Source organism: Plodia interpunctella, chromosome 6 (genome assembly GCF_027563975.2).
Source record: "Plodia interpunctella isolate USDA-ARS_2022_Savannah chromosome 6, ilPloInte3.2, whole genome shotgun sequence".
NCBI classification, from domain to species: Eukaryota; Metazoa; Arthropoda; class Insecta; order Lepidoptera; family Pyralidae; genus Plodia; species Plodia interpunctella.
This window is the reverse complement of record NC_071299.1, coordinates 2431930-2453164: the sequence shown is the minus strand read 5'-3', so window position 1 is coordinate 2453164 and position 21235 is coordinate 2431930. Positions and strand designations below refer to the sequence as shown.

The 21235-nt window shown below is 33.7% G+C and overlaps 1 protein-coding gene across 2 annotated transcripts in view; it reads left to right on the top strand.

The window, feature by feature from the left end:
- Window positions 1–618: 618 nt before the first annotated feature.
- LOC128670686 (uncharacterized) overlaps window positions 619–21235 on the top strand; it is a 50412-nt gene continuing 29795 nt past the window's right edge. For both annotated transcript variants that reach the window (XM_053746550.1, XM_053746549.1), the window contains exons 1-2: window positions 619–754; window positions 13267–13298. The gene's annotated coding sequence lies outside the window, so the exon portion shown is untranslated. The remainder of the gene's footprint in view (window positions 755–13266; window positions 13299–21235) is intronic.

Genomic DNA, 21235 nt, shown 5'->3' with positions numbered 1-21235 from the left:
GGGCTCGTTGCAGCCTGCAGCATGCAGACAACACTTGTGGAGATTGCTGTATGAGTGAGCGTACCGAGGAATGCATGTGAATGTGATGTGAGCGGTTCGAACAGGATGGTCTACATTGCGGCGTGTAATAGATTTGTACTTATTTTGTTGTATATTCATGCAAGCAGCCTAACATGCTAAGAAGTTTAAGGGGATTCACATTAATTCTCTTAAACGTGTACTATTATTAATATTAATGAAAATAGGAAAGTATCTAACCAAAGGATCATGACAATTTTGATGTTAACCTGTCCTGGTTGAAAAGTTGATCAATAGATCTTCGTGTAAAGAAAACTTTTGAAGAAACGATATACAACATCTATGGGTTGTAGTAACCGCATTAACTAATTAACTATTTTCAATTTGTCATTATTTTAAACCTGGTTTACGAAAATTTCAAGTTATTGTCAAATAAGAGCAAAAAACACACTCTATAGCCTCGTTCATTCAAAACTTGAAATATTTAGTCCGCATAAGAAGCCAGCAATGAACAACAAGGCTAAGTTATTTTCACCAGACACTCACACCATGGTGCGCAGGCGCTAAGCCCCGCCACCTCCGTCCGAGAGGGCCAACCTCAGTGCTCTTTCTACCTCCGTAACGAGAGTACGTTTTTCCCGCCAAAAGTGCCGATTTACAGTTAAATTTTTTTATAACAAAAAAACCGTGCTGTGTTTATTCTATTTATCAATTACACCATTGGATTTCTGTGCCTGTAAGTATTTTGACTTAATTTTACACTTTTTCGTTGAAGGTTCTACTGGAAAGGTGAACGAAGTCGGGTCGGCTAGTGTTGTTTTGTTGCACATTGTTATAGGTAGATCGGTGGAGATTGTGCCTAGAGCAGGAAACCGCATTTTTTAAATTGAATCTTTCGACATCGGCTTCTGATGTCATGCCTAGTATATATGCAATGAATATAACTAAACACTAATAAATAGTAAAAAAACTGCAGCATAACTATAGTCTAAGCTAGAAAGGAAATGAAGTATTATGAATTTACGCGTAATTGTTTCGTATTTTTAATATAAAGATTTTTTCAAAATTTTTTTTCGTAATTTTTTCACGACTTCGACCTTATTTTACACTAAAAACCTATTTAGTAGGTTAACTAATCATTGAAAAATAATTAATTTTGATAACAGTTATCCCCCTATTTCCACCATAACATTAATTTAATGACACGAAGCTCATAAAAGCGTTTAAAACAAGGGTGTCTTATCGGAAGATAAACAACTGAAGTCGTTAATTGAAGGGGGGCAGTCACGTAAACACGGTCTGATAAGGAGTGTATTCACGTGAATAATACCCCTAATTTAAAAAGATCATTAAATAGAAAGGTTAGCAAGGAAACTTTGTTTGGTATTTCAGATAATTATCCGTATAAACTAGACAAGCACGGAAAAATTAAGTTTTTATGTGAAAATGGGTAATCACAAGGATCACGGTGTACATGCGTTAATGTCACGTATGAATAATTCAAAAAGTCACGGGATTTGGGGAAATTTCAAAGAAATATATTTATAAAAACGCTGCACCATACTGTTATTACACATTCATCTGTTATGATTACTACAGTGAATATAATAAATAACACACAGGCAAAATTCGTGTCCTGGCTGACCTCTGAAACCAAGGCGAGCATTAGGTAAATACGTTGATGCAATTTAATTTATATATTATTTAGTGCAAAATTCTCATCTGAGAGTATTCCCGGTTCCTTTCGCCGCCATAGAGAGCTGGAGCCTTGAGCCCACTTTCCATCTCGCACGACACCATATCCAGAAAACTACGCGTACTAATGTAATCAACTTGTCTATTGTTACTTTTACTTTCACACTTATTTAAGCTATTTCCAATGTGCAGAATTTTCGTTACATTATTTCTATTTATATCAGCAAATAATTACAACTATCAATCTTCGTATTGCGCCATCAAGTAATAATCCCAAATCGTAGAAAAATAAAAATAAAACAGGACTGTAAGACTTTACAGCTCAATAAACTGTTTATGTATCCCCTTCAATTGTGCGTATCAAGAATTACTGTCTGTAATAAAAGGCTCCAACGTTTTTATATTCCTTACACGTGATTCGTACAGAGATGATATATACATATAAGTTTATGGAAATACTATCTGCGGCCCGGGGCTTCGCTCTCGTAGACATTTCAGGATAAAAAATATCCTGTGTGTTATTCCAGGATATATTGTACACGTGTACCAATTTTCATAACAATCCGTCCAGTAGATTTTGCGTGAAAGAGTACTTATAAAAACTAAAGCTCTTTCGAGCTTTAGAGTTCGCTCCCGTGGGAATTTCTTCCCACGGGAGCGACGCCCCGAGGCGCAGCTAGTAGTAAAAACAAAGTAGCCTCCCGCAGTCGATTTGTCTCATGTATGCTTAGATCTTTAAAACTACACAACGGATTTAGATGTGGGTTTTTAAAATAGATAATGTGATTCCTGAGGTTTATTGGTATATCATTTATTAAAGTTTTACTCTTGCAGCTGGTAAAACCTCTGGCACTGGTTTTCTTTATATTTAAAGAGGAAAACGACTTTAAATTTAAATATACAAACAATAAAATATCCTAAAACGAATCTGAACTCAGTTTCGTGGGTGTGCGCGACACGTCACATCGCCATAACGGCCAAGGTGATCCTCTCAACTTGTGTACTGCTGCACAATTGCAATTCTTTGTTTAACAATTAGTTCGTTGACACATACAGACGGACTGACAGTCGCTAGTGGTAATCGAGGGACGGGAGGAGAATAGCAATGAGGTGGAAACCGAGTTGCGATGTCCGTGACTGCTGGTCGCAAAATAGGGATGGAAGAGAGGATTCATAACGAAGAAATACATCTGATTTTTCGTTTTTTTTTTAAATATAATTAGATACACAATACTTTACATGAGATTTAAGTCTTCATTCGAATCATGATTTTAAATAAAAACTCGTCAATCATAAAGGAACAAGGTTTTTGCAAACGATATCCTAAACTATATCACTCTAGTGTAAAAGTTCAAAAATAAATTACCTACTTATTTGGGTTTTGGTTTCAGCGTCTAACTCACTTAACTTTGGTGAGATATAAGATGTACATAACTACTTATACTAACAGTATAAACTATGATTTCAAACGATTTATTTGATCTGCTACAGCCTTCTGGAATTGTCGGTGTATTTTCTGCATTAGTCCAATAAAAACAACAAAGAGTAGTTCACTACATTTTATTATATATTAATATATTACATTTATTACAATAGTCACAGATTAAGTTATAATGCAATTACAACTTTAGAAAAAAAAACAAAAAGCGTTGTCGTCATTTCATACATAATATGAATGTAGTGATTTTAAAATGTGTATAAAGTGGCTACAAATGTGTAAAGAAGATTCTATCTATGTGGTTATTCTTCTGTACTGTACATTATTTTGTGTGCGGCCCGTGTCAGTAATACGGATTACTCGTTTTTTTAATTAAAACTTGTTTTCATAATTAACGCCTTGCTTCTGTAGCATTTTAACAGATTTTTTGTGACACTATCTCTCTTTTGGTTTAATATATCTTTTGGTTGAATATGTATATGTATTTATTTTGTAAGATAATATTTTATAGGTTTAATGGTAGATAGTGATATGATTTACTGAAATTCTTGTCCGAAATGGTACCTACCTATAAATAATCTTTATAAAAAAAAATATATTGAGTTCACAATAAACCAAAAATAAGGAATTCTACTTATATATATTATGAATCACTTAAGGCGAAATTAATTTGGTTCTTTGATTTCACTTTATCTGTAAAAGTAAAGTATTGTTGTACAGATTGCAGGGATGGGATATCGTTATCTAATCGCCACTCAATTGAAGGGTTACCGAGATAAACTGAGGAACAAAATATTTGTGATAAAATAATTCGATAACATTTGAGACGCATCAATGTTTGGACACATTGATGCCTTACTTTTAATAAATGTGCTATGACTATGACCAACATTCAAGTTATCATATTTTTAAATAGCCGTTACATCATGATCAATAAATATAATAATGATTAAGATACAAAATATAGGACGTAATAAAAATTATTCATACATTCAAAGTTACGAGCATGGACGTATAAGTAAAAAAAGTTTTTTTACGTCCATAGTTACGAGGAAAATACGTCCCACTGAGGAGAGAAAAATTGAATAAAAAAAATCGTTCATGTAAAATTGGTCTGTTTATCAAATAAAAGCGAATAAATTAGTGACTAATGAAAGAAAAATATCCAATGAAAGGCATGAAGTAAAACTAGGAGGCGGAGGCGGAAGGCACGTTTTTATATAGATTCGACGACAGAATTAATAAATTCTCGACTTAACCCGAAGTAAGTGCCTACAAAAAATTAAGTTCAAAATTAAGAATATAAATATTCTTAATTTTGACCTGGATTAAAATTTTGTAATATAGCTGTTTTAACATAAAAAAATTACAATATAACTTTCTTCTGGCCATAATTCTGCTTTGCAATTGCGACTAAGTATTTAGGTATATTTGACTATGTTGCGAAAAAGGAATAGGTAAAACAAATCAATCTGGATATTGAATTCCAGAATAACTAGGAAAGAACACAGATACAAATAAGAACATTTGTTCTTATATCTGTGGGAAAGAAGTGCAAAAAACAAAAAGACATTCGTTGAATAAACATTTTCTGACATCACAGCGCTTAAATTAGTTTTAAAAAATCGGAAATGTTTATTGCAGTATTTGCAGTACAATCGCCCGCATCTCAAATTATCCCCCCTGCCTTGATTTCCGCGGTTGGTTGGGGCGAATTTTCTATCTATGACTTTCGGCAGATTGAAGTGTCGGCTGTACTACTATGACACGAATCATGGACCGTGGACGTCACATCGAGGGCAAGTTGCAGTATCAGATTTGAAGTAGACAGTGCATTGGTGCAAGCCTTAGCGATGCATTGTTCTATATTTCATAATCTAATAACCACTAATTGTGTTTTTTTGTTGTCTGCACTTGTTTTCTCGTATTGGTCACATAGAAAGCATAGAATTAATCGCTCTGTGAATTTTCTAATTGCCTTTTTATAATTCTCACTTATTTATTAATGACTTATTTATTAATGCCACGTCCCGGCTTTGCTCGAGTAAACAATACTAAAAAAGTAGTACTTAACTTCTAAAGGTTTCGTCTGTCTCTGTGCCAAATGTCGGTCTAAGTTCTAAGTTGTTGAGGCATGGAGGTATTACAAACAAAATTACAAATCTTTTCTCTTTATAGTATTACGGATGGACAATATCAGAATAGTAACTGTTATTGTTGAAAAATAGGTCTTGCCGGGAAAACATACAAACATACTATACAATACAATCGTCAGAAAAAACCGTTACTTAAAAGAAAATATAGCTGATTAATTATTCTCTGAAATAATATGAATACGAAACTATATAGTCTTAAACTATTGCCTAGTCTTTCACTCCAGAGCAGACGTTGGACAGAAGAACAATTTTGACGGAGGACATCAAACTTAGAAATGGAAATTAAACTATTACTTTTTAAATTCCATTTTAACGTATACTTCGCAATATCAATAGCGTAGTGTGATTTTGAACGCAAGTTTTTGAAGTGTGCCTGCGCTGCCTGTAACCGGTTATCGCTGGTTTGTTCGTTAGTTTGAACAACTGCATTTAGACAAGGCTATTATATGATGTTGTTTGCAAACTCTCTTAGTGGATATTGTTTTTTGAAACGTCTTTTTTATTTTTGTTGATTCGACATAGGTACCTATATTTATATAGCTAAATTTATACAAATCACAATACCTATATATGTAAAAGTAACTAGAAAAGTGATACATCTTAGTTATCATTGTTATTTTTTCTATTTGTTATTTGAAGAACATAAACAGTACTTAGATTTGGTTTGAAAAAATTACAAACATACACACAAACTTTCGCATTTATAATATCAGTAGGATTAGTGCGATTGGCGATTTTTGTTGTCACATTATTTAAGTACTCTTACATAAAAGCGTTACGTTGATTATTATGTATGTGAAAAGATATTCGTATTTCATACACAAAGCAGAACGAACAAACTAACGACCACGTCATTTATTTTAATTTGACATATCGTGATACAAACTTTCATGTTGTATGTAAACCTAGTGAAGTATTTGTACACAAATGTTTATGTGTAGACGAGATTACATCAATATGAGACTTTGCAATGATTTTGTTTAGGTTGGATTACAATTTTTACTAATTACGTACCAGCACTTCAAACTACCCAAATTAATTACAAACTCGCCGCTAATACCACACACAGGTTCAAGCAGGCTAGCTTGATGCTGTTCACTGTTCAAGTTATGGAAAATTCTTTAGTAGTACTGGTGGTGAGGTGTCCTCACTTTAAACGACTTGCTAAGAAGTACCATTGGACTTTCATAGACGATTAAACCATAACACGGCCTCAATAATCCAAATTTTGTATAGTTACATGTCGCAAGTCGCAATCTGTTGTATGCCTTTATGTGTGTGCAATTTTCGAACAAGTTCCAGACCAGACCGGCAGTGGTGTATTTAGCTAACAATAGTACCCGATGCAAAATAAATATTAGGCCTCAGATCAACTAAGTAGGCTTTTATCACATAGGCCATCAAGTCAAATCAGATACTTCATTTCGAATATAATAATGAGATGAAAAAAGAAATTTAAAAAATTCAAAGGTCTTGTGTTATAGCAATAAAATGTGACGACACATTTCTTTGAGTTAAAATATACTTTAAGGAGTCGTAAAAAGAAATCAAACAATATAACATTGATTATTTATTGAATGAACTTACAAAAAAACACCTTCAATTCTGCAACAGTAAAATTTTAATCATGGGTTGTCCAAATTGGAAATTTTGTTTGATTTTATTTGAGGGTATTTGATAGGTATGCTGATCGGACGGAATTTCGACAGAAATTTCGATTTGGATATTAATAAAATTTGCATGTTTTTGTAAGTAAATGTAAATAATTTGTAATTATAGTGTTGCTCGTATGCTCGTTGAGAAAGAAATGTTCATGATTAAGTAGCTTTATGTTTCTCTGTAAGTGAATATCTGCATTCTTATGAGAAATAAATTCTTTAAACCTAGAAATTTAATTACCTTTTTCATTATGTGATTGCATTTTGGCATATAGTTTTTGATGATCGATTGAGATGAGAAAAACTACTTACTTTTAGTTGTTTTATTATTTAAATGTTGTTTTGTGAAATTCTTGTAGTGATAAAACTATGAAAGGATAAAAAGAAATGGCCGGAATTATATTTCCCCTGAATATTTTTGAAATGTTTAAAGTTTGCATGAAATTTATTTCTAGCTTTAGGCTTGCGCCTGAGCGCCCTCTGAACTCGGTACCGCACCGTCTAATCCTATGAATTATGATAGCTACACCGCAGTAGACCGGTCTCGCATCAGGCTACGGAGGCCTAACGCGTAAGTTTGCGTTTGGCTTCTACGATTCCAAGGGAGGAGGAAACTCGAGAAACGACTTGGTCGGTTGTGAGTCATCATTGTGACCATAGACGAGATGCATAGACAAAACGAATATACGTATAGAGCATTTGTATTGAAATATGTATGTCGAATTACAAATGATTATTTGAAAAAGACATATATTAAATGAAAATAGATAGTTACATAAGTATCGATTATAGGAGGTACCTATATATCCCACCTTGAGACTGGTGAGAAGACTATGTGTGACGTTGGGTTTAATTTTTTTTAAGTTAACGTGATGTCAAATATACGTTATTGCGTTTTGTAACTACTAAAAACAAATACTAAACGGCTTCAATTGGGACATTTAGATTTAGCTCAAATGTAACTTATATGGGTTATTCCGAACTTTTCACTTCGCAGATTTATCTTGTCCAAAGCACTGCACGCACTTTAAATACTTTAATTGCAGAATGACTCATGCACTTGCGCGTGCTACGCTATGATTCAGGATTGCATCCTGTTTTTTTATTTGCAAATCGATCGCACAGTCATCGCATAGCTGTCGTGTACCTCTTAGTTTTATTTCCTCTGCTGAGTCGGTAGTATTATAAATGCATGTAATCACTATCACAAAAAGCACTTAGTTCAGAGACAATGTGAAGGCTTCCTGGAAAACAAGCAGAATTTTTGATATGGTTCACTTGTGGTTGTGAACTATTATGACAAGTATCTGAATTTTATTTTTTATTCCTCTTGTATTTTTCAGCCATTTAGTTGCATTCGGGACTGTGATATCTCGAACGTGGTCAGCGTAAATATAAACCCAAAAATGTTGATGATTCGACTGTGATTTTACACCTTGAGAATGCTGTTGTTGCCTATCAAGCTATCAAGGCTATGTCCCTTAGTCGCTTCTTACGGCATTCACGGATACGGAGTGGTTCTATTTTAGGGAGGGACGCCACTACTGTTTTTCTTTATTACGATAATTAATATCTTTGTGGCCTAATGGTCATCATGCCGGACTGCTACACTGGAGGTCCCGGGTTCGATCCCCGGTCAGATCAACATGGAAAATGATCATTTTCAGATTGACCTATGGGTCTTGGATGTTTATCTATATATGTATATATTACAGACATATAGTATCGTTGAGTTAGTATCCCATAACACAAGTTTCGAACTTACTCTGGGGCTAACTCAATCTTTGTGGTTTGACCCTATATATATATATATATATATATATTACTACAAAATCATAGCACACATTTTCAAAAGTAGAACAAATATAAACGACCCATTTTCATATAAGGGTCAACACAACATGTGCCCCACAAATAATCACCGAGGAAAGTAGGGGTGTGTCCACACAGTTGAGTGACACGCCACGTCCCTCTACACTTGACCCATTTCTCATGCGATTACTTCCATTTCAATGATATAAAGCGGCCCTTATAGCTAATGGATGCAGTACAATGAACAGCATTATAAAACCAGATGCGGAATAAATAAATTAAGTTTTTAAAAGCAACAAAAAAAAACTAGACTAGCTACTGTATACAGGGTGATTTCTTATAAAATGTACATTATTTTATCTACATGCTCAGTCGATGAACTGAACAACTTTTCGTGTGGGAGCAACGTGGAGCAACCTCGATATCCCAAAAAAAAACATCATTTTCCACAAGTTAGGTATTTAATTTTGTATAGAACAGCTGATTTTTTTTTCGTGATTTCGGAGTTCCTCCCTCATACTAAAAGTTGTTCAGAATCATGGACTGAGCGTAGAAAAATATTCTAAATTCATAAAAAGTCATCTATCTAAAGTAGTCTATCTATCATCTATCCATTGAAAGTTTGTATGAAAATCGTGTCCGTTGCGCTTTCATAGAGATATGCACGCGGGCGAAGCCGCGGGCGAAAGCTAGTCTTGCTATAAATAAATATATAGATACTTATTCTTAGACGTCGTTGCATAGTGTAACAAAGTGTACAGATATGAATCTATGTCGCAAGTTAAGTAATTATAAAAAGGTCATGTATTTGCTCACATATCTGTTTAACCATAAAAATATTCTCATAATAATGTAAATTGACATGACACATGGAAGGTTATGTTGTTATGTAACATTTTACAATATTAATTTCCAAAGAAAAAGTTGGTTAAACCGTAAAAGAACAAATTTGCCGTCAATACTCTGATGGCAGATTAGATAATTGCTGTATTTAATTAAAATAACCGATGCGATTAAGTGTAGAGTCGTTGATCTACGAAGTAATCGACGTATATCGCTAGATCTCAAATAAAGATGGAATTTTAATCCTAAAATTGTTATTTTCTAGTGCCTAATGTGTTGTAAATTTTGAAAAAAGGAAAACTTATAATCCTTGTTTTTATGATGTCAATGTCATATTAAAAAACATTATATTGTAAGGCCTTTCTTTCTTTTCGAGTGTTTTATTGCTAGCACTGGTTATATTGAGTAGATTTTATTCAAATTACCTAAAGGCATTTGAATTACTTTTATGACCTATTTAGGGGCAGAAAAAGTTTGTATGAGCGCGAGTGGTTCATATAGTTGTAGCGAAATATATAAAAAAAGCTTCCTACACTCGATGTAAGAGAACATAATGCCGGCTCCACACTATCCTCGGACAGTTCGTCAAACTTTGGCGGATTCATTGCTAGTGTTTTTAATTGCGGTAAATAAAAGCGCTCATACTACGCTACGCCATTTTCACGCATTCGCGTCGGCGTGTGAAGGACAGATGTCGACGCGAATACATGCGACCATTGTTTAATTTGTATGAGTGCTTTTAGTTACCACAATGAAAATCCAGCAATGTATACCTACCTAATCAGCCAAAGTTTGTCAAACTATTCGACTTCAGTGTGGAACCGGCATAAGCCTTAAGCGTGCCAGTGGCGCACACCGTGCGGTCCGCTCCGGTTTCGTGTTACCGGGCCCGGGTTGCCAGTCCCTGCTCAAGTTTCCGGATCACTTCGATTACCTACCTCTCACTTTCTGCGTTGAGAGAATTAGAGAGATCTCAAGTTGTAGTTTAGTACTAATGCAGATATCTAAGAAGATACTTGCAACAGTGTTTAGTGATGAAAATGAATAAAACAATTAGTAGTTTTCAAATTAAATAATTACAACCTATTTTACGTTAAAATATCTATAGTACCTATTTCACTTAAAACAAAAAAAATGACAGATCAGAACGGAACAAAACAGCTAAATTTGGTGACCTTTTGATTTTTCGTCAATAATAGAAATATTGAATTTTCAACATTGATTTAGTAAGTACTACGGAGTACCAACTAATTCCTTGATTTTCAATTTCCATCAGGGAGACAAACCGGTTTTTAGAATTTCCCGGGTATTTAACCATTAAACATTAATGTAAAATTTAAACTCCTTTTACATTTAAACCCACCGAAACATTCTATTTTATATTTATGGCTCGATTTACATGAAACCTGTATATGGTTACAATAAATAACATAGCGAGAAAACCTGCACACTGGTTGACAGTTTAGTTCGCTAGTGTGTATGAGACTTGACCCTAAATGTCGGTAGGTGGTCGTAAAAGTCATGTCAGACGCCTTTAGGCGATTTGAGTAAAATCTCTGGTGTCAGATTTTATAATATGATAAGCAATAAGACAATAAATAAGAAAAATAAAATGTCATACATGTAAACTTAGGTACCTAATTGGCTTTCAATAAATCAAGTAAGAAAAATCTATTTTAAAATTTATCTCGCAATGAATATCATAAGCTGTTGAATGCACAGTTGAACACTGCATCATTTCAATTTGAAATGTATTCTTATCAGCGTAATAAATCTCGAGTAAGAAGCTTAGTTGAAAATGAAGATTTATGCACAAATATAACATTTGCATAGACTAGAAAAAAAGAAAAAATATCTCGCAGCAAAAATCCATTTGTCTTGATAAGTAAGGAAGTATAGTCAACCACACGTAACGTGAGCCTACATGGACTTTACCCTGTGGTTATAGAGGCGAATATGCTATTATTCGGGTAGGTTTGGCTGCAGTTGCCATGAAAATGATCGAGCTTTAGTCCTCCCTGGGGGCACATTTGCTATGGACTATATCGGCTACACTTGGCTATCTGAGGTGGAATTCTATTGTTAGCAATTTTTATTAATCTTATTATAATACTAGCAGCCCGTCCCGGCTTCTCTTGGGTAAAACCATAAGAAATTATACACATAAACCTTCCTTAGGAATCACACTATCTATTTTAATAAGCCGTATCAAAATCCGTTGTGTATATTTAAAGATCTAAGTATACAGGGACAGACAGCGGGAAGCGAGTATGTTTTATACTATGTAGTAAGAATACATGATATAGCCTTCTTGCGTATATACTCTACAAACATTTATTGTGTCTGCGTTCTCGCCATAATAATTCATGGGCCATTTAACGATTAATTTAAATATGCAGTAGCTATATTTGCATATTTATCTATAGTTATCTATTCATTATGTCTCTGGTTTACATGTTATAGTAGTACGCGTAGTTAAATTTGTTCAAGATCATATTTTATCAAATTATATCAGTGACTCATTTCTATGTACTCATTTAAATATTAAAATGTGAAGCTTTGTTTTCAAATGCAATTTATTCGAAAGTTCAAGAACAGTAGGTGAGTTGTACCGTCAAATTTGACGTTGGTTTTAACCGGCGGCGCGCCGCTAACGTTTAGACAAAATGACGTACTTTGCGTTTTTTTGCGCACTTTAAAGTTAACGTCAAAATTGACGAGCAACGCATCTTTTACAAAATTATCATATCAATATTTTATTGTCGTCAAAGAGATCTTAGATCACAATGCAGAATAGAATACCTTAGGTAAAACATTTAGGATATAGATAAATAGGTTCCTACATAGGATAAAAAATTCTGGGAGGTCAAGTTTTTAATTAACTTATATTGAAAATATACCATGTAAGATATAACTTACAATACTAAATGTCTTGCTAAAAAAAAACTAAGCATTTAATATATCTAGCTAGAGGTTTAAAAATGTTAGCAGAAAACAAAATAATTGTTGATCTTCATGTATGTTCTAGAATACAAGAAGCTTTTTTTAAATAACAAATTGATTAATAGGCATCATTGTCAATGTATATTAGAGCAAAAATTCCATTGTTCTACTACAATCAATCTAGAAAATCAGTTACTTACCAGTCACAATAGCCTACTTTCGCAAACAGATGAGACGTGTGCTATTGACTTAACAATAATGCGGTTAATTTGAATTTATTGTCTATTTACATGTCCATGACAGAGTAATAAAACATTAAAAATCAAACTTTATCACATAAAAAAATAAGTGCGATAATTGAACACTGCGCATAATATCTATACAGAATTTGAATTTCGAACTGAAATGTCTCGAACATGCTGCGGCCAAGTGTGACCGTTTCGCAAACTGTGTGTTAATATTACGTTTCGTTTGAAGCAGTTTTTGTCGTGAAACTTATCGACAATTGCTTAAAATGTAAATCGGTTTGTAAATACGATTTATAATGTTTTATTCTTTTTACACAAATCCATTTATGCATACCGACTTTTTGTGATTTTTTTTTCTTAAATAGAAGGATTATTATATAGTAATAATATTGTTTATAACTTCATTTTAACAACTGTTACATCAATTAATAATAATTTTTTTTTTGCTTTCACAGGTACGGCAGGGATAGGTACAGCATAGTCAAAGGTAAAATTATATAATGGGATATATGTTATAGTTTTATAATGTACTTCTTCTTTTCTGATGAACTAGGGACCCGTCCTGCCTTCGCTCGGGTCATTCCATGTAGCTAGCCTATATTATTCCTGAAAGTTTCGTCTATCTCTATGCCAAATTTCATGAAAATTGGTCCTAAATTTTTGTGTTTATTCATTTATATGTATAAGACTTCAAATGTTCTCTTTTTTGGAATCAATAACTTTCTCATTTTGGCAGTGAGTTGAAGTCTTAAATGGCATAATAAAATATTATTCAATGGTCCTTACTTTAAATTGAAAAATAATCATGATGGAAAACAGGTTTAGAGATCCAATCAGATAATTATATGAGAAGGCTCCCCGAACATCAATCACAAACTGTTTCAACTTTAACTGTTTCAATTTTATTTCGCTTAACTATACTTAGTTACTTCCATTGTTCGAAACTAGTAGTTTGGATGGTTAAGGATTACCATGATTAAATAATACCTACGCATGCGTACCTATGCGAAAATGATACTAAATTTCACTGCACCGTTTTATATAATGTTTTTATTCTATATTCACATAACATAAAACATAATTAGCATAATAACTGCACATCTTAATTATCGATAATGTCGTGTAATTTGGACGAAATTTAAAACAATAGAATTCTACAACAACTAGTAAAAATTCACCGCGATTTTCCAAAATTTCCACGGCCAGGAAGCTCTACGAAAACAGGCAATCGGCTTATTTCAGCTTGCTTAATATGCTTATTTTATCGGAGGTGTACTTTGGGTTATACTAAATATGTTAAACTGTTTGCTATTATACTAATAGCGAACAGTTTAACCTATTTACCTCTCTCCAACTTTCTATCTCCGGGATCCGACCTGTTACTCCCGGAAACAAAACTTATGTAACCTATTACGCTGGGATCAGGTGGGCTTAAGCCTTCCAAAGCACCAAAATATCGATGCTACAGATTCCAACTGTAACACAACGGAATAAGAAACTAATTCTGAAGGTTAAACAGCACCATTAAAATGGTTGTCGAAAAACTTGCAGCAGTTTCATCTAACAGGAAACTGGCTCTTATTCCATTGTGCTTAAGTATTAAAAAGGATTAAAATGGATGGATGGTTTTAGAAAAAGTAGGGCGTCGTGGTCACGGCAAGCACGAATGGTTTTTGTCAGTCGTGACTGAGGGAAGGGCGAAGGTAGAAGTTCAGACGTAATTGTAAGCATTAGACACAATTGCTTGGGTTTCATTGAAATAACGCAGTATCTCTGTGGTAACCATTGTTCTACCCCGCTATTACAGCCGGTTCTTGTTTAAACTCTTCTTTTTAATCAGTAGAATGAATGAAAATTGTTATATGAGAACAAAACGAATATGATATTGGGCAGTTTCATGACAAATTGCTGCTAAATATCCATGTAACCATATTGAGGATCTTATAAATACACAAATCACCCTATAATTTTAATCATGCTCTTTCGTTAGGTCGATTTTCTGTTTGTATCCACAATTCCACATGGATCCATAAATCGCCAGGACCGTTTTATAAAGCTTTTTCGCGAGTTCATTATGGTTTTATAAAGGCCTTATGTAATTGTCAGATTATTGGTACGCATCATCCTTGACAATATTATGTGCGTGTCTGAGGGCCCACTTCTTGAAATTCTATGTAATTATGCTTGGGATTTAGTGAACATTCCAAAAGAATTGTGGAAGTTGGAATTAAACATTTTTAAAAGCATTTTTTTTTCATTAGGTACTTATTGTGAAGTTAGTTATTCGAAATCATTTTCGCCATTAAGGTTACTATAAACTGGTTATTATATTAGTTCAATTACTATTGAAACAGTTCATTACTCCGGTCAAAGTGGGTGCGATGGTATCTTTTCAATAATAGGTAAATTATATGCAATTAGCTACGGGCATTAGCCCCAAACTTAACCAAAATAGAAGGGTCAGTGTGTTCCGAGTTGGTTCAACACGCGGTTCAGATAAATTTAATCCTATTAATGAATTACAGGTGTGCTAGAAATATTTTGAGGCTGATTGTTAAATCTATCAGAATCAAAGCAAGAATTTGTGCTCTATTTTTACCTCTTCATACATAAATAATTACCAGAACGATGAACTCACGTACATATTAGCTCACACACATATTCTAGCATGATAGGGAACAAACCAACACTTTTTAAATGAGTTTCATTTGGCATTCCTTCTCATCAGTGGTTTTTGTAGCATTGGTAAATATTATTTAATTTAGAATATGACGTGAAAAAGTGCATGTGAAGGTTTAATTTCTGAATAAATTATTTAATTTTGACAATGAAATAAAGAATTTATTGATACTCCAATATTTCAACATATAGTCATGTATAGTTTGTGCAAAATTATGTCAAATTAATGTCTATCTATAGACCTTCATAAAAACTAATAAAATAGACCTATCAATGCCATTGTTTATTCAGCCGTTTGAGGCATTTTGATGATTTGGCATAAATTTTCTGGCTGGATCCGGATCAATATGTATTGTTTTTTAATTCTCATATCAATTGTTTTTACGTTTCTATAGCAATATTGTTCATTCTTGATACAGTGACGTCTGCGATGTGCGTCAGTCTGTCACAGACAAAGACACATTCTCGGAGAATTGACATATTTTTGTAATTAATTATTCGTCGGTTATATGATCGTCAGCTGGTGTTATGATAGACACGTGGACACAGATCACATCTCTTCATGACTGACTGACTGACTGAGGGTCGTGGTCATTACGTGGAATGAAACACACACAACGACTTTCTTGCCACTATTAAGGGAGCGGTTTGCCATTGCCTTCTCCATTGCACACACAAGTTTATAATCAACCAGAATGCAGGTTTCCTCACGATGTTTCTTTCAACGGAAGCAAGTGGTGGTCGATGAAAACTACGGTACATGAGTCAGATTGGTATACAAGCTCTGTGGCACGAGTAGGATTCCAACCTGCGGAACCTTTCGGTTTACCACAACGCCACCGCCGCTTCAAAGTAACCAGTATTAGTTGCTTGCTCAGTACTATATTAAAAAAATTGTAAAACAAAAACTTACTTATTCATGTCTTTGAAAACACTGCGATGTCATCTAACAACTAGGTTGTTAATTTCAATGATGCTTCTGAGTTCTATATCGTAGTTAATGCCACACAATTATTGTTGTATTAACACCAATTTAACTCTTGTTTGTATGTAAGTTGTTGTTATTCTAACGACATATAATTGAACTATTTCATACTATAATACTATCCTTAGGGACCATGATCTACACGCGATATTATCACGCAGTAGGAGCGATTACATTATTTTTATGAAGTTCAGAACAACCTACTCAACCAATTTCCGAAATCCTTCACCAGAAGGAATTAATTATTCCTTATATGATATTTGATCCTTTTTATCTGATATTTCCTCGGAAGTGAAGCCCCGGGGCCCGCGAGAAAGCTAGTCTTTACAATTGGCTAGTCTTTGTGATAGAGTATTTATAAATACTCTATCACACTGTTTGTATATAAACTCGAAAACTACCGCTCAGATTTTTTTACGATTTTCACCAATAGATAATGTTATTCCTAAGGAAGGTTAGTGTATAATTTATTATGGTTTTATCCGAGTCGGGATGGGCCAGTACCTTATAAAATATTATGTCGACTAATAAATTAAAGCTAGATTTACGATAACTCTGCACAGACTCACAAATCTAGATTAGAGTCAATTTCTAGAAGGCTTCAGTAACAAAGCCCCCTGCGTGAATAGGATCGTCTTTCCGGCGTCAGCTTGCGGCCGCTATTGTGTGTCGGCCTTGCCTTTCACTGCCTTGGTTGAGAAATTACGACCAAAATTTGGACAGACCAACACACAAATAAAAAGGTGGTGAACAAAAACCTGGCGCCGAAATAGCGATTTAAGTAATGAGATTTTCAAGTTTAGTATCGATTTGGCGATAAAAAAACTGTGACCATCGGGATATAATGTGCCAACAGATTGTGACAATAATTGTTTCTCAGATACTTAACACAGAGTGGGTTGCACTAGTTGACTAGTGACGTTATCTTTAATCTGCGCTGTAATTTAGAGAAAATGCCGTAATTTGCTTTTTTCTGCACAGGTTAATGTTAACGTCAAAGTTGACTGGTGCAACGCACCCTCAGAAGTGAGTATAGAATGAATGTATGTTCCAAGTTAAATGATTTGCTAAATACACACAAAAAAATGATTTAAAAAGAAAAAAAAATACTAATTCGATACGTCCTAATCGAATATGAGTCCTTGCTCATGGTTGAGGGTCACAAGTTTGCCATTGCCTTCTCTATCGGTCTTTATTGTAGCTGATAAATCATCAGCTAGACTGCAGGTCTCGTAATGGTTTCCTTCATGAGAAGCAAGACGGTCGATAAAATATTTACCCATAATAACTATATGAATAACATTGTAAAACAAACTCATGTGATATGAGTAGAATTGAACCTGGGACCTTTCGGTTCTCAGGCCCAATCACCACCACTTCAATTTATAGCTGGGTTAGGACAAATTAGAGATCAGAGCGTCAGTATTGTTATCGTAGGTACAATGTCGTATTTGCTGGGCGGAGAAGCTTTGTTCAGCTTTTTGCCGCCAATTTTTTACTGTTACTCGTGTATTGTCATTATATGTCATGCTTTTCTCATACTACTAACGGGGCATTGGGAAATTCGAACATTTTGGCGGGATAAAAGTAACGATTTATTTTAAAAACTACATGTAGTGCCATAGTTCTAGATACAATTTTACAAAAACTAAAATTATTGCATGAGCGAAAATTGCCCACCGAACGCCTGTGTCCCGTCAACATGTGTTTCAGCTGATTTTCAGGCACCATTTATCATTTTGTATCCAATTGGACCCTTAGGGTGGGTGGCACCAGTACTTTGGCGTTAAATTTATATTAGTTTTTAATAGGTAATTAGTTATTAATAGGTATTTTTTTCTAAACGACAACGGCGCCGGCGCTCTGGATAGGGTAACGTCAAAGGTTGGTGCAATGTACACTCTTATTATTAAATATTTAATTTAAAAAGCTACACAAAGACAACGTACACCTAACTACTTAAAATACATAGGTAGGTATATTTAACTACGAGGAGGAGATATGTAACTGTTATATCTTATATTAGTGTAGGTGCACTCTAGATATATGTTTCATCTTAATATAAAGTTATCGAGTGTTTTGTTGTCGATTTGCAATGTTCGAAGGCCACGTTATGTCAGACGAACCACGTCAGCCTTTCGACGGCGCCAAACTGGTTTTGTTTCGATTTTGCACCACTTAACAATTAACGATTTTATTTTAAATCGATATCCAATCGATAAATTAATCATTGTTTTATGGAACTTTCTCATCTTGATAGCCATATTTATAGCACCGTACCGTTGATTATTTTCGTAGTAAATAAGTAGCTATGTTCTTACTTATTGTCATTCGATTTGTTGTAGCCTCTTCGATTTGCGATGACTATGATTTGGGAGAAAGCTGAAACGTGACAATATTAAAATTATGCTTACGCGGGAGTGTCTATGACAAAAAAAGACTACCTATATCATAGATAGAATGTTTTTCAAGTCGTTCAATGTTCTAATTTAATATTGGTTCGTTAGATATCTAATTTAGGAAAAGCACACTACCTACTTTACCTGGATCATGGGCCTATAAGAAAAAGTTTAAAAAAATGTGATATAACCTAAATTTATCTTGACAAAAGACAAAAAGATGTAATAATAGTAATTCATTATAATTTTTTTATGGCATAATTTGGTAGTTGGTTTGACAAGTCAGAATTTGTTTTGTTGCAAAAAATTGTAAGACGAAACAAAAACATAATAATGGGCCTTCATAAATAAATAGATTGCCCCATTACGTAGTTTTTATGGCGTGTTTATATCTAAGTGTCATTTTTCTCACAACAAACTTGGTAATTTTATACAATTATTAGATTTATTAAACAGCTTCGGTATTCCATGTTTTATACATTCCTTGTAGCATTTCCATCGTAGCCTGTTTGCTTTGTTTTTATTTGAAATAGTTTTCTTTTTACACTTGAATTTCTTAGAGAACCTTCTTTATTTTGATAACAAGATTCGTACTAATTTAATCATCAATAATTAAGTACACAATTTCGAATTTTGAAAATGTTGTGTTGCATTCCTACCACTCTATTTTTTCGAATAAGCTAATAAAGTAAAAAACATTAATAAATCAGTAACAATAAAACGTTAAATACTGTTTAAATGTTTGGTTAGATTAATGATAGACCAGTTAAATAAATAAGAAAGGATACAGAATCTAATAATTGTTCCATAAAAATCGAATCAAACACCAGAACGACCTTAAACTTTTTTTAAATTCAAATATATCCCAAACAGCCAGCACCCGAACCAATGTCAACTCATCCCGCACTTGAACGGGCAGAGACAAAGATCATTACTTTTTTATTGTAATCAGAGCAAGGACATTTTGAGCTGTCTGAGTAATTACAGTGACGCTGGTTTAAAATACACTGCAGTTAGCTGTTCTTGTTAAACCTTTTTTGTCGGCCATCATTATTTGAAAATAAAAAGTGCTTCTTTCCATTAGGTTTTATTGTGTTTTGTTTTTTCGCGAGTATAGTCAAAATTTATTAGTTCAAACACAAAAGTGACCACAACATCTATATTATTAACAATAAAAATTGTTACATCAACTGCGGTTTAATTTGCACAAATAAGTTTTTGTGGACTGTAAAAAACAAGATAATATAGTTTAGAATCTTATCGATTTGTTTGAATGTTTGATCATGATTTCAAGCGAAACCGGTCTGTTAAGGTCGTGATCCGAGCTAGACGGAATGAGAAGCTAAATTCATTTCCTTCTTGCTTTTTAATTGGCTATAACTGGCGTATATTACGGTAACTAACTGTCACTAGCCCTATCAGTTAATTCACACGGTGATAATATCACTAATTTTATACTACGTGGCCATTAAAATAGTTAATTTTTGAAAATAGTTTGTATTTATTCGTGTTCCCGGTTGTGTTCAGCATAAACAATAAACCTTTCGATTTTCAAGAAAATATACCTACTCTCCTCAAAAAAATAACAAATTAAGAAATAATCATATAATGTCCCAACTGATAAAAAAATATTACCTGATATTACGTTTTATTCTGTCTGATTTGACATTTGCTTGACACTGATCAAACTTTTTTTTTACTTAAATGGTAGTGTTAATAGGAATTTATACTAAAAATAGATAACATTAACACTAATATTATGCACTTACTGCCTATCCGACCAATGCAGTCGAAAAGGCCACCCCGAATCGTACCTGACACCAAAAGTGCACATACTTAAGTGCGTCCAGGATATTATTTCAAGTTACACTGTATGTACATCTGTATCTTATTGTTATAGTGTAGTGTGGGAATGCCCTGTTGCGAATTTAGGTTAAACAATCAAAAACTGTTTGTAAACATGCCGGTAAACAATTGCCATGTTTGAATATTGTGTTTCCCCAGCCAGTTTAATAACATTTGATGACTAAATCTTAATCTCTAATTTGTGGAAGTTGATAAGAGGCAATCACACACTAGACTAGGTTGACATTTTCTCATACAAAAATGCAAAAAGTGATATTTTCATTACAAAAATTCTAGTGAACTAGCGGCCTGTTCAGGCTTCGCTCATGGTGAAAACTACACGAAAATCAGTGCAGTATTTTTTTGAGATTATCGCGAGCAGACAGACAGACATGGATGGAAGAGGACTTTGTTTTATACCTAATATGTAACGATAGAAAGGTAATCTTTTGAAAACAATAATTACAAACCTAGTTGTCAAATAATATGTTATGTCACTGTAACTATATTTTATTT